General features: G+C 41.7%; 1 long non-coding RNA gene across 1 annotated transcript in view; it reads left to right on the top strand.

Annotated features, from left to right (window-relative positions):
- LOC110403682 overlaps positions 1-13,652 on the top strand; it is a 135,366-nt gene that overhangs the window by 19,360 nt on the left and 102,354 nt on the right. The window lies entirely within an intron of this gene.

Raw genomic sequence — 13,652 nt, 5'->3', positions numbered from 1 at the left:
TGTGTTTACACAGTTTGCAGAATCAAGGTCACTGTGCTCCAGGAAAAATGCAATCCATAAGGTGGTACTGAAGACACAAATAGTATTACCAAAGTCCCTTTGTAGATCTCTAGTGCAGCTTTTCACAGATACCAAAGAATTGATCTTCACAAAATCTATAAGTTAGGGAACCCTCATTTTCCAGATGAGAGACTGAAGTATTGAGAGATTAAGCAGTTTATCAGCAGTCTCAGAAGGTGATCATGGCCATGCAAAGACCTGAATTTACACTTTCAGTTTATCCATTCAGCATTTTATCTGTGAGATGTCCCCCCTTCATGCACTGAAAAAAATTAAAAGGTTCAAAACTTGGGGAATTTGATCTGCCCTGCAGGTGTATTGTAATTCGATGAATTTTTAATAGAGCTGAGAGGTGGCCCACTGTGCTGTGCTGTGGGTTAGGAATTGGTTTTGGGAACCGAGGGCCTCCAGAGCTAGAATTGCCTGGAGTCCTGCTTGAAGCAAAGATGGAGGACTAGGTCAGCATGGAGCTGCTGCACAAACCTGCTCTGAGAGGCCTTTGTGATGGATGATGAGCACTCCATGTAGCGCCGTTTCCTCAATAGCAATTTTTTTTACCCTTAAAAAAAAAAAAATAAAATGCTGGCTTTGAAAAAGGATATGAAGAGTGCAGTTTGCATGTTTTTTCCTTCTTCCCCTGGAAATCTGGTCCTAAAAATACACTTGGAGATCTGATTCCTTTCTCTCGTGTAAAAAAGAAAGAACAACTTTCTCACTTAGTAATCCTGTGAAAGCCTTCAGAGACTGCTTGAAGCTGTTAGACCTACTGGTTGCATTGGTGAAATTATCTAAGTATTGTTTGTAAGTTTGTACCTAGCACTTGTGCTTTTGTGCCACCTCTGAGCAGTTAGACCAACCAAATCTGAGCCTCTGGATGCCATTTGCTGTTGAGTAAGGAAACGCTGATATCAGCCAAATCTATGCCTCCTCCTGCTTATGTTCAGGAAATGCACCTGCTAGTTTTCTTTCAGGTGCAGAGATGAGAAAATGTCTTGCCTAGTTTTGCTGTTCTGCTGGATTCCATACCCAAGAAGCCCTGACCCATTTCTGCCTCTCAAATCCTCATTGCTAGTCCTGACTGTCTCTGTATTGAAGAGCCTTCACAGCCCATATCCATCCTGCTTATCACTCTTGCTCAGTATTGACAAATCTATGCCCACTTCTGACAGGCCACAGCTAATTGATTCTGTACCAGTGAAGTTTTCCAGCAATCACTTTTGCGGTCTCTGGCCTTGTGAGTTCCCTGTGGACTTGAGGAAAGTATCTTCATAAACATCTATTTTTTGTAATATTTAAACCATGCTTCCTCTCCTGCTTTCCCACTAAAAGCCTGCTGAAGACAGGGGAGCAGTGACACGGTCCTGTCCAAGCACTCTTCATTGCTTTTACTTTTTTTTTTTTCTGGTATACGTGCTGCCATGTGCAGGTTGCCTCCATGTGGTGTTTCCCATTACTATCCTTAGGCCAACATCTTTGGTGTTGGGGCTGTCATGGTTTACAGTCTCCAGAATACTGGCATATTAACGTATGCATAAGACTCCCAGAATTTGGAGTATTGAAGTCTCTTCTGCTTTTGTTCATGTGCAGAAAAATACAGTGAACTCATAGTTCCTTATAAAATGTAGCTTACAGTTCCTTCCTCCTCGGTTCCTTGGCAGTGGCCTATGCTGTCTGTCATTGTCTGCTTTGGAAAGGTTCTCAGTGCTCCTTCTGCTGACCATTAACACCTGGTGCTGTAACGAGGATCTGGTTGCCATGCTGAAGGGGTTAGATACCAAGGTAGATATCAGCACCTTTCCAAGTTACAAGGCAATCTTGGTTTGTTCTGGTAGTCTGAGGATGGGGAGGTGTTTTCTTTCCTAAAATCCCATTTATTCACTATAAAAATTCAGGGCTTGACTTTTCTTAGCTTTTACCTTTCTGCGACTACAGGGCTGGGCCAAATCCCAGCATAACCTGAGCTGTCAGTCATTTTAATAATTATTATTAACCCCCTGCTGATGCTTTTCCACATGAAAGCAAGAATCTCTTTGGCACTTTTCTTACTTTTCTTTAAAAGACAGACGGTGGAATAATAAAGTTATTAATTAGCTGAGCTGGTGTTGGAAAGCTCAGTGTCAGATTTCCAGGTCAGTGTTTGATGAAGGAATGATAGGGAGAAGTGATGCATCGACATTGATTAAAGAGCAGTGATGAAGCAAGATAGAATTGACATTTAATTCTTCCCAGCTAAAGTAGTGTGACTGACAATAGTTAAAGGTGAATGGTCTTCTTTCTTGAATCAACAATGCAACCTGTAAAAGCATCCATCAGAGCAATCTTGTCTTAATTACTAACATCTAATTAGCCTCAAATCACTGCAGCACACTGATTAAAATAAAAGATGCCTGCCACTCTTTCTATTTTGGGTGTATCTAAGAAGGGCAGAGGATACTAAATTAACTGGCACTTAAAATTGTTTCATCCGCAGACCTTGCAAAGAGTCCTCGGCTTTTCTCTTTATTCTCTGCTATTTATTCAGACAGAATTGTAATTCCAGGTGAGTTTTTTTTTTTCCCCCAAATGCTGACCACGGACAGCTCTGGAAGTGCTGAGAACCCCCTAGAGGAGTGTGGGAACACTGCAAAAAGCTAAGCTGCTGCCATTCCTGCTGCTAATGATGGGGAACAATTAACATCTTGTGGGACTACATTTGTTAGTGTTTTGTTTTTAAGTGCAACACATCCTTAAGCTTATTTAAAGTAGCAGTTCAGTGTTTCCTTGCTTTAGTCAAAGACCATCCCTGCCTCCTTCCTTCAAGGAGGCAAAAGGCTTTTGATGATTGTTTCCCATCCCTTATCATTTTTTCCCTAGGAAGAAACAAAGGAAATAACAAATAGAAATCCCCCAATAATTTATTTTCCATAAGGGTTCTGGAGTGCAGCTGATTACTGTGAATATGTTCATACTGCAGAAAAGAGCATTCAGGTGATAACGCTTGAAGTAGCAGTTAATGCTCATTTTCGAGCTCTGATTGAGTTGAAATATTGCTTATTGCACCAAGGTGACTAAGGCAGGAGATTAGATTCCAGAGAAGTAGCATCCTTTTATCAGTAGATGGTAGTATAACAACATGGAAGGAGTGTGGCTGCTATAAAGTTGTCCCAAGATCCGAGCAGTTATGCTTGAATCCAAAGTGAAAAAAACAAGACAAAGAGAGGGAAAGAATAAGTTTAGACTCTGGTTATGTTTTACTTTTCACTAAGTGGTGGTTTATGGCGTAGTGAATTAATGTATGTTTTTATTCATGATTTATTCATGGTTTATCTACAGCAGCATGAATAATTGATTATTTTTGTTCTCTGGGAATGCAAAAAAATTAAAATAAATATGGGTTTTTTTGGAAGCAAAATAAAAAAAAAAGTTAGGAAATCAAACAGTGAAAGGGAGGGAGCAGACTCTTGTGTCAGAATAGATGTTTTATTTCTCTCCAAAGCAACTGTTTTGTTCCATATATGCTTTGCTTTTAAGGATGGTTTGAATCCTTTAACATAAAAATTAAAGGAAATTGCCGAACAAAGCAGTTGTGGTTCAGTTCTGGCTTGTTCATATCAAAGTAATGGGTTTTAAACGCTATTTCCTTTCCTGACACAAAAACAATGAGTTTGGCGAAACTGGGACGAGCTTCGCAAGAGATGGATGCTGCCAAAACTGAAATCATCGTGAGAGTGCTTCGACTGAGGCCATGCCCATCCCAGCTCTTGGTTTGGCCATGCTCTGTTTTTCTGGTGGAATGGACATGTTCGTGGGCTGTGCATGAACGAAGATGCACAGAGACCCTATCCAGTTTAGTAAGCCCACATTTGCAAAGCCTTTTATTTTATTTTTAATTAAAAGCAGACTTTTCCTGTATGTGAGCTCAAAGATCCCAGGGGCCGGATTCACAACGCAAATGCACTCAGGCTAAAGAGATCTGTATTGATTTATATCAGTAGAGGATCTGGCCCAGCAGGAACAAATGCCACTTTTCAGTATAGCACTGTATTTGTATGTGTTGAATTCTGTGCTTTTGAATTAAAATCAAAGATTTGATAGCCAAAGAGAAAAAGAAAAGGAAGCATTTGCAGAGATACTGACAGCCAGTGTTTTCACGATCTGTGTCGTTACTAGTGAAGGCAGTGTTGTAGGGGTGATGTTGATGAAGAAAAAGGGCTTTTTGGTTACAAGTAGATTCTAATCCAAACCTTACTTTATGTATTTGGTAAGGGTTGACAAATGACAGCATTTCTTAATGAAATTTGGGTGTGAGGAAAAGAATTGATGGAAAAATTCAGATTTCAAGTGTTTTCTGACCAGGCCTGCAGCCCATTGAGGAGCAATGCTATTTTTCTTTACCAGCATGTTTTCTCTCTCTGTTTCTGCTTCAAATTCTTCACTGCTAAAAACATATTAAAAACATTATCTATTTTTAAGTCCACACTAATAAATGCAGCCATGAACTAAAATCAATGATAGTATGTGAATGTGTGAATGAGTAATAGAAAAGAACTGCTGGCAGTGTATCCACGATAAGGAAGGGTCCATCATCAGAAGCATGAGGTGTGAGTTCTTGTGTTGCTTTATTGCACAATTATGCGCCTTTGCAATTTGATACCAGGTTAGGATACAGGATGAGGGGGAATGGCCTCAAGTTGTACCAGGGGAGATTCAGGCTGGACGTTAGGAAGTACTACTTTTTTGAAGGAGTGGTCAGGTGCTGGAATGGGCTGCCCAGGGAGGTGGTGGAGTCACCGACCCTGGAGGTGTTCAAGGAACGTTTAGACGTTGCGTTGAGAGACATGGTTTAGTGGGGTTATATTGGTGGTAGGTGGATGGTTGGACTGGATGATCTTGTAGGTCTTTTCCAACCTGGCTGATTCTGTGATATTTGTGGCTGAGGTGTCATCTGGGTTCAGAGGTCACAGAAAAGGTGAGCAAAAAAATTCCATTTCCTCAGCACTCTGTGGGTCGTGGGCAGTCAGCTTGGGTCTGAGGTCCATGCTGGTGCCCTTGGCTGCTGCCAAGGATAGAGTGACCTGTCCACATGGGCACAACTTCTGTAGAGAGTTGAGAATTTGTCATTGTATTAAAATGACAATTTTTAAAGTATATGTGGCAGAGCCTGTAAGTCCAGATCAGGTAGAGCTCCCTCCTATAGTGCTCAGGATTGGGAATGCTGTGGCTAAAGGGACGTGAGGGGATCTTGGTGGATCTCCAGTGAGGGGAAGGCTCTTTGTGGAGAACCTGACAGCCAGGGGTGCCATCTCAGGCTGGTTTATGGTGGGATGTTTCTTTGTCTTGTTCTGCTGAACATATGCCCGTAATGCAGCCAATTCTGCTGCTCAAGGCTGTGCTGAGTAGGGATGTAACAAGAAATAACTCTTCATTCTCAGTTAGTTTAGGGGCTGAGGTTACCGTGTGTGTGTTAACGTATACACATGTCTCAGAAAGAAGGTCTGTGAAGAAAGCTTTGTACAAGTTCTTGTTGTGTTTATTCTGCAAAGTCCTGCCTTGTACTCTCCTCTCTCTCCTTCCGCCTTTCCAGGGGCTGTGCTGAGGATTTGTTGCCAGGCACGTGATGGAATTGCGGGAGCTGTGGAGAGCTGGAGGAGGGGAGGCAGAGGAGGTCATTCCTCAGCAGCATCCTGCCTGCATACCTGGTATCATACACAAGTACTGCTTAGAAATGAGTCTACTCAACTCTGTGACTGAGTTAGCTTAGTAATTTAGGCTGCCCATGACAAAATGTGTTAAAGTGCAGATACATTTGGAGCATGTGGAAAGGGAGAAGGACACGTGAAGGTATTTCAGAATGACAGAGTGCCTAAAAAAGCCATTGCAGTACTTTTGCAGGGACACTCAGGTCGCATCACTAACATAGTAATTACGCATCTTATACTGCAAATTCGTTCTGTCTGTGTCAAAAGAAAACCTGTTGCAGGAAACTTTGTTTTCCTCTAAAGGCAGGGCACACAGGCGAGAGGTTTGGCTGCCACATCTGAACGAGTGCTCTGGTGTCAATCAGGTTAATCATTTTCTGAATCAACTGTCTTATGTTTTATATGAAAAAAATCTGGTAAAAGCTATGCGTATGGAAAAGAAAAGCATGAAAACTTTGCCTAGCTTGTTCTGCTGGGTGTAAATTGATATCACTGTGTGTGCTTGGAGAAGAAGAGTTATTACCCTAGCCAAAGCCTCATCTGGAAAGAGATGTGTGTTGTGCTTAAAGAACCCCAAGACAAGGACGAGGTTTCTGTCTGTGTGAACCTTGCTGTATGGATGGAGATGAATGCTGTGCAGAAAGAAGGGTACAACTGAAGAAAAAGCCTCACTAATTTTAGGTGTCTTTAATTCAGGTGAAACGAGTTGTACCATGACTTGAGTGCCCATTTGTATCTAGCCGCAGAAGGTCCAACTGAAGGAAAACAGAGCATCTTGTGCTAATGGGCTAAAAGCAGCATGGCAGGAACCTCGCCATTCTTTTCTGAACAGAAATACGTGTGTGTACACGTGGGACTAACACAACCCAGTGAATCTGTCTGCAGCTGGGCTGTGAAACCACAGCGTGGCACAAAGCATGGTGGCCTACTTGCAGGAGCCCAGACGAAGCAGATACAGTAAATATTTCTTCCCATTCAGGTAGGGGAGCCTTCAGATGATGGAATGGCTAAAGCAGTTCAAATCCCATGTCTTTATGGAACTGAGGTGAGTGTCCAGTTCCTCAGGGAGCTGCGTGAAAGGTGTGTGAGCCTCTGGATGCACTGGGCAGGATAGGGCCCAGCTTTGAGGCAGAGACAGAAGGTGCTTTATGATGATGCTGGAGTGGAGGGCTTGCAGTCCTTCGGAAAAGCCAGGCTTTGTGCAGGAGGAACCAGAGCATGAGCGGGACAGAGCTCTGCAGAGTTAGGAAGAACTTTCTGAGGCTCAGTGTGCATGTAGGCTTGTCTGTACAGAGCAGGTTGAAAGCAGAGAGATCTCCTCAGCAGGTGTTAGGTTAGGTATGTAACTCTTAAATCCATCTTGCTGGTTAATTTAACAAGTTAATGTGTGAGTGCTTTGGAGACAGGTGATCAGAAGTGCAGGCTTTTACAGCAGAAAGGTGAGGGGGAAGAAAACCCATGAAAAAGGACAGTGTAGAGGAGGGAAAGGAAGAAATATAGACCCTCTGTAATATGTGTGAAAGGAGAGGAGATTGCCCTGTTAACAGCAGTTTCACCTCAGGTCAAATATTATTCAATGATAGAAGAAAACACCCTAGGAAGAAATAAGTCCGGGGTGACTGATGGTCTTTGTAGAGCTGCATACTTTTTGTCCTTGCTGGTGTAAGGAGACGTCTGTGTTGAGAGGCCCAGGGAAGAGGCAGCTTTGAGGCCTGATGAGGTGGGACCAAGTTCTGGCAGCTTTTTTACTGAGGAATGGAGAGCTTCTGGTTTTCATTTTGTCCAGCTGTGGACCACAGTTCTTCCTGGTTCTTCTTGCAAAGAGAGAGAGTGCTGAAACTCAATAGGAGTTTCCATTTCCTTCGCTTCTGAGCTAGTGCCACTGAGGGTTTTGCGCAGCTCCTCTGTTGTACTTGCTGTGTGCAGTAATAAATACAGATTGCCCAGGTGTATCCAAAGCCAAACTTCTATCTTTGAAACTAGGATCATTATTCACTTATACAGAGCTTAGACAAAGATGAGGATCAGTTCAAATCCAGGGCGGAATTCCTGTCATGCAGGTGGATGCTGAAAAACAGGACTGACTTGTGTGTATGCTGTGTTCAATAACAGAAAGGCTGGGATGAAAGCATTTCACAGACTTCTATGCCTTACTGAAGGCTTGACTGAGAACATAAAACTCTATGTGTGGACAGAAGTTATTCAGCATCACTTTTAGATACAGTCAAGTGAGTCATTTTCTTTGCAATTCTCCCAGCTGCTTATGTGCAAGTCACCTGTGGAGAACACTTTCCATGCTCTCAAAATCAGGAGTTAAGTTACATTGCTGAAACAGTTAAATTAAACTGAATGTTTGCTTTCACATCATGGAAGCTACCCTTTTTTTTGACTAATAATCACTAGAACAGAAAAATATGGCATGCTTATGCAATCTCTGATATTGGGTCTAGTTATCCACTGTTCTTGAATCTTTCATGTTTTGGGTGGTGGTCTAGATAGGCTCTGCTCAGAAACATAAATAATTACTATTTGAGTTCTGTTAGTCAGTAACCTGTAACTGATTCCATTACTGAGATCAAGTATCAGAAGACTTACCTAAATTCTCCTCCTCCCTGCAGTCAGACTTTTTCCCTTAATGTGGAAACTCAGTCTGCTGTAATACTTAAGACCAGGGGCAGTATCTTCTCCTCTGGGGTAGATGCTGCTTCTTGTGGTCTTCTACAGCTTGGGCAAGCAATGAAGACCCCAGTTCTAGTCTTCAGAGAGAAAAAGACATTTCTAAAATGTGATTAATCTCATCTCAAAATATGGGATTAAAGGAATGAGATGAATAGCACTGTAGGAGTGCTTATTTTGGTTGTGCAGACTGCCTCAGATGTAACATTCACAATGCCTGAATATAGATGTGATGGATTTGATCCTTGGTGTCATTCTGTTAGATCTGATGTAAAGACTGTTACAGTCAATGGTAGTACTCTCAAGTAGGTGTGGTTGCATACTGCATTGATCTTAGTCATGATATATTACTATGCATTTTAATTTGAGCCAATACTGTTTCTCCTTTCAAGAGGTGGAGAGAAAACACACTCAATTACACCATGAAAGCCATGAAGCTCTTCCAGTGATCCAAACAGACTGGGAAGTTACATTTGAAACCATTCACCCATTCCATTTAGAAAAAAAAATACTAGGGAGCACACATCCCTGTAAAATAATGATGGGCAGAATAAACTGTCTGAAAGTATCTCGCCTACTCCATACCATTTAATCAAGAAGCAGTGAGTGGAACTGGCCTAACATTTACAAAGGAAGAACTGACACAATGCATATTTGAACACCATGAGAAATAGCATCACCGGGGACAGAGAGTGAGTTTAGTTAATAATGAATGGCACATCCTATAAAATACCATTACACAGTGTTCAAGGCCCAAGAATGATGACATAATTATTAGGAGACTGGGAGATTAAGATATAATTTAAAAAAACATGACAGGGGAGGGTGTAATTGGGGAGACAAAATACACAGGAAGTTTGTAATTTACATGTCAAAATACCTTTTTCATGTTTTGATTGGATTGGACGCCGCCTTTCCACTTCATTTATCTTGGCTTCAATTAGAGGCAGGAGAAATGACATCTCATGTTCATATTCTTGACACACGCTGCTCATAGACACTTTCTAATTCTAACAGACAGTGAGGGGAAAAGGGAAACTCGATTCTGCCTCCGTCATGGACTTCTTAGTTAACCCCTAATTTGTTTCTAAATGAGGCTGTCACTGTGGTTCAAATGAATATGCGCTTAGGAATCAGGGTGTGCGTTTGGGTATTAGCCTGTACACAGGGCTTTGCGTATGCAAGGCTGGTTGTACCCAAAAGCTGCTTGGCTGGAAGGAGAAGTGGAAGGGAAAAAAAGTAAGAGCATTTTACCCTCCAACAGAAGAACTTTCTCATATGAATGGTGTGGACTTTTTCTTATCAGAACAGCCGTATTCACAGTGCGCTTGTAATCAAACAGAGCCATCTCCAAAGCAGAAGATTTGAGTTGTGATTTTCCCCTTTGGCAGAATTTTTGCTCTTTTTATTTTCTGCTTGTCTCTTTTATCTGGTGTCACCATGTGTTTCCCATCGAGCTCTGAAGTCTGCTTCCATTTTTACAGGAACTGTGCTGTTTTACACCCATCCCCACTCAAACACATACACTAGAAATGTCCAAGGTGTGTTTGAGATAAAGCCGTGTGTTCCATCAGAACTGAAATATCTGCTCACCTGGAGGCATGTGCTGATGTCTTTCCCCCTCTTAGCAACTATAATTACCATTCTAATTCTTCTCATGCTGCATCTGAAAATCTGAGTTTTAGGTTCTTCTTAGAGGCTGTTGGTTTTGAGTTCTTTTCTTTGCAGAGGGAGGAGTGCAGAGTTTGAGGTGCCTAAAAGAGGACAAAAGTTTGCCCCTCCATAGGACTTCTGACCTCTAAAACTCTGTGCTTTATAGCATCCCAAACTGTCCAGCTGCAAACAGATACTCAAAATCATCAGTCTCTTCTGAAAACATGGGAGGCAAGTTTCAGGCTTATCAGTAGCTCCATTCATTGGACTTCTTTATAAAGCAAAATTGCTCCTGGAAATGCTAATCAGGAAATAGAGAAATAACAGCCCTTGAGAGATCTCCTCTGAGAGGAACTTTGACTCACCAGACGGAGAGAGATATCAGAGCAGCTGTACGAGTTCTCTGCATATACTGTGTGTGCCCTGAACTCTATCAGAAACCCCAGAAGCGACATGAAACTGGATGGAGTGGACAGTGCTGTTGTTACTAATGCTGTCGCATTTTTGATGTTTAAGCCATCTGCAGCCATGCTGGGATCATTCACCATAAGGCTCCCTGTAATGCTAGCAGGTAGTCAGATCTGAATGTCTTACTTGAAAATTACTTCAACAGTAAGGTGGGGAGGAGAAAAAAAAACAAAGCAAAGAGATAAATAACTTATATAAGAAATATAGTTTGAGTCAGAACACCCATTCATCCAGGCTGGATGTCTTAGGCTTCCCCTAAAAGATGTTGCCTAGGAAGAGTATGTGACTCTAGCCACCTTCTGCAGCCCTTTCCACTCATGCTCCTCCAGCATCCATAATCATAGGATTAAAAATGTTAGAGGGTACATTCCTTTGGTAGACCCGTTGACCATGAGTTTTTCTAATCCCTTTAAAATCTGCTCACACCGCAGCTGCCTGTGGCAGCAAATTCCAGAAGTTCACTAACAGTATTGCTTCACACAGTGTTGCAAACTGCTTTTCAGCAAAGCAACCTAACATGCATTGTAAAGTTTTCTAGCCACACCTGAACAGGCTGCGTTGAATGTCTTTGGGCTAAAATATTATGAAGCTTTAAAATATACTGTAGAGTGGATCAGAGAAATATTACACTCCTCTGAAATCTCCAGGATAATATGGTCTGACTCTCCAAGTGAGTATTGATATGTAATGTAAACCATGCTGATAGTCTGTAGGAGGGCAGTAGGACTGTGTGTTAAGTCACTAAGGTACTTATTGGCTAGTTGAGGGACTGCCTAAACTTCTGGAAGAATTGTGGCCCCAGCACTGACTGTGCTGTTGCAGCTGCTTAGCAAATAAAGGAACTAAATGAGAAATTATAATAATAGATTCACCCCAAATAACTTTCCCTGCCAGGCAGAACTTTGGCATGGAAAAGGGAGATGTCTCAGGTGTTCCACAGTCTATCAGGCTGTTGTGTTTAACCCCGCAGGTGGCTCAGCACCACACAGGCGTTCATTCACTCCCCCCATCCCAGTGGGATGGTTGAGAGAACTGGGGGGGAAAAAAAGGACTTGTCGGTTGAGATGAAACTATTTATTAAGATAGAGAAAAGGAAGAGGATAATAGTTATGATAGTGTGTGTATATATGTATGTATATATATATGAACATATATAAGAAGTGATGCACAAGTAATTGCTTGCCACCCCTCAATGTCCATCTAGCCCTCCAGCGAATGGAAGAGCTGCAGATTAGCTCCCACCCCCTTCAGATCTCTCCTTCCTCATGATGTCATATGATATGGAATATCCCTTTGGCCAGTTTAAGTCAGCTGTCTGAATTCTGTTCCCTCCCGGCTCCTTGGGTCCTTTGCTGAGAATGACCTTGACTGTGCATAGCGCTGCTTAGCAGAAACTGTAAATGCTGGTGTGTTATCAACATTGTTTTTCTCCTAGAACCAAAATCATAGCACCATACCAGACACTTTACAGAAAACGATTCCATGCCAGCTGAAACTAAGACACAGACACTTTGGTAGTTTATGGATTTTCTGTAAACATAATTCAGATAATTCAGTACTGGATGAATGTGTGCATGGGTAAAAACCAGGAAAAGGAATACAGATAAAGAAATAATTCATGGATTAGCCAAGGCGCCAAATCCATTCTTAGCTCTTGTTAGCTAGGTTGGGTGAACTCTGAACAATTTCACCCAGTTCCTTTGTTTGTATTTGAATAAAAAGAAGATTCTGGACTTGTGAAATTGAATGTGTTAATTTTTTTCTGTGGCAGGAGTTTTCCTCTGTATTTGAGTCTACAGTGTGCCCATCTGAAGGTATCTGGGCACTAAAAAGACTTTCAGTATGCATGGTGTTGCACAAGTGGTATTGCACAATACTGGGAAGCACCAAAGTTAAAAACGGCTAGACTATGACTCATTCCATTCCTGGTTCAGTTTGACACGTACAACAAGTCCTTTCAGTGTATTTGCTCTGGCTGATTTTTTTTGTTTCTTTTTTTTCTTACATACTGTTTGATAATGCTTGAGAGACTAGTACAGACTTATGTGAACTCTTCTAATAAGAGTTACGCTAAAGATAAACATACACTGACAATAGACTGTCCTAAGGGACCCATAGTTTATTATGAAGAGGCTTGTGGTAGCAGAAACTGTTTGGCTATGTATTGCATGACCCACTTTGAGCAGGGATGGAAAGCAAAGCTTTTGATCATCTGAAAAAACCCTGAACTGGCTAACAGAAAGTGCAATAAAAATCTGTATGTCATTATTTTGGTAGTCATCAGGAACAAGGACAAAATGGAAAATACAGGCCAAGGGCCTTAACTGAAGGCTGCAGAGCTCCAAAGACTCATCCTATCGCATACACTGCATACATCATTAAGCCACTGGCAACAACATACTGAAGCCCTGCCCAAATTTCAATTCTTACACTTCAGATAGTCTCAGCTCTCACCAGACAAATTAATATTTAATGCACAAGTGCACGCTGTAATATTCCCAACTGTGCAATCTAATATTAACAGCTATTTCATAAACCAACAAGGCCCATTCAATTGGTGACCATTTAAACTATAACACACCATTAAACTGTAAAAGCAGCCATGAAAACATGATTAAGATACATGTTTGTCAGTCCACCGCTAAAAGAGAGAATGTAGCAAGGTCAATGCAAAAAGTCAGCTTCTAGTTCCAAAAAGGCTGTTGAGATCAATAAAGGAAGTTGAGAAGCAAGTTCCTTCTTGGGGTTGCAGTGTGGGTCTTAGAGCACAGCAGATCTTATCTACAAGAATTTGTACTTTCTAGTAACTTCAGATGAAGCCTGGAAAATATATGGTACCATCTAGCTTTCCTTAGTTTGTGCTTCTCTATGTCTGTGTCTGTTGAAACCTGCCATTTCTGTGCTAATTGTATGAGGGCTATGTGACTCATGGATATTTAATCAGAGTACAGGTGAAAAGGAATGGGAAGGCAACTTCATCCTTGTCTTTAGGAAGCCAGCCTGATTCTTCCAGTGCTCACATTCTGAAAAAAAAAAAAAAAAGTGGCAGAACACAGGGTGAGGCACCAAACTGAGACGTGGTGTGATGCTAAAGGTGTAGAAGTGGAGAGCTCTGAT

This window comes from Numida meleagris, chromosome 9 (assembly GCF_002078875.1).
Source record: "Numida meleagris isolate 19003 breed g44 Domestic line chromosome 9, NumMel1.0, whole genome shotgun sequence".
NCBI lineage: Eukaryota > Metazoa > Chordata > Aves > Galliformes > Numididae > Numida > Numida meleagris.
The sequence above is the reverse complement of the archived record's forward strand: the minus strand, read 5'-3'. Positions and strand labels throughout refer to the sequence as shown.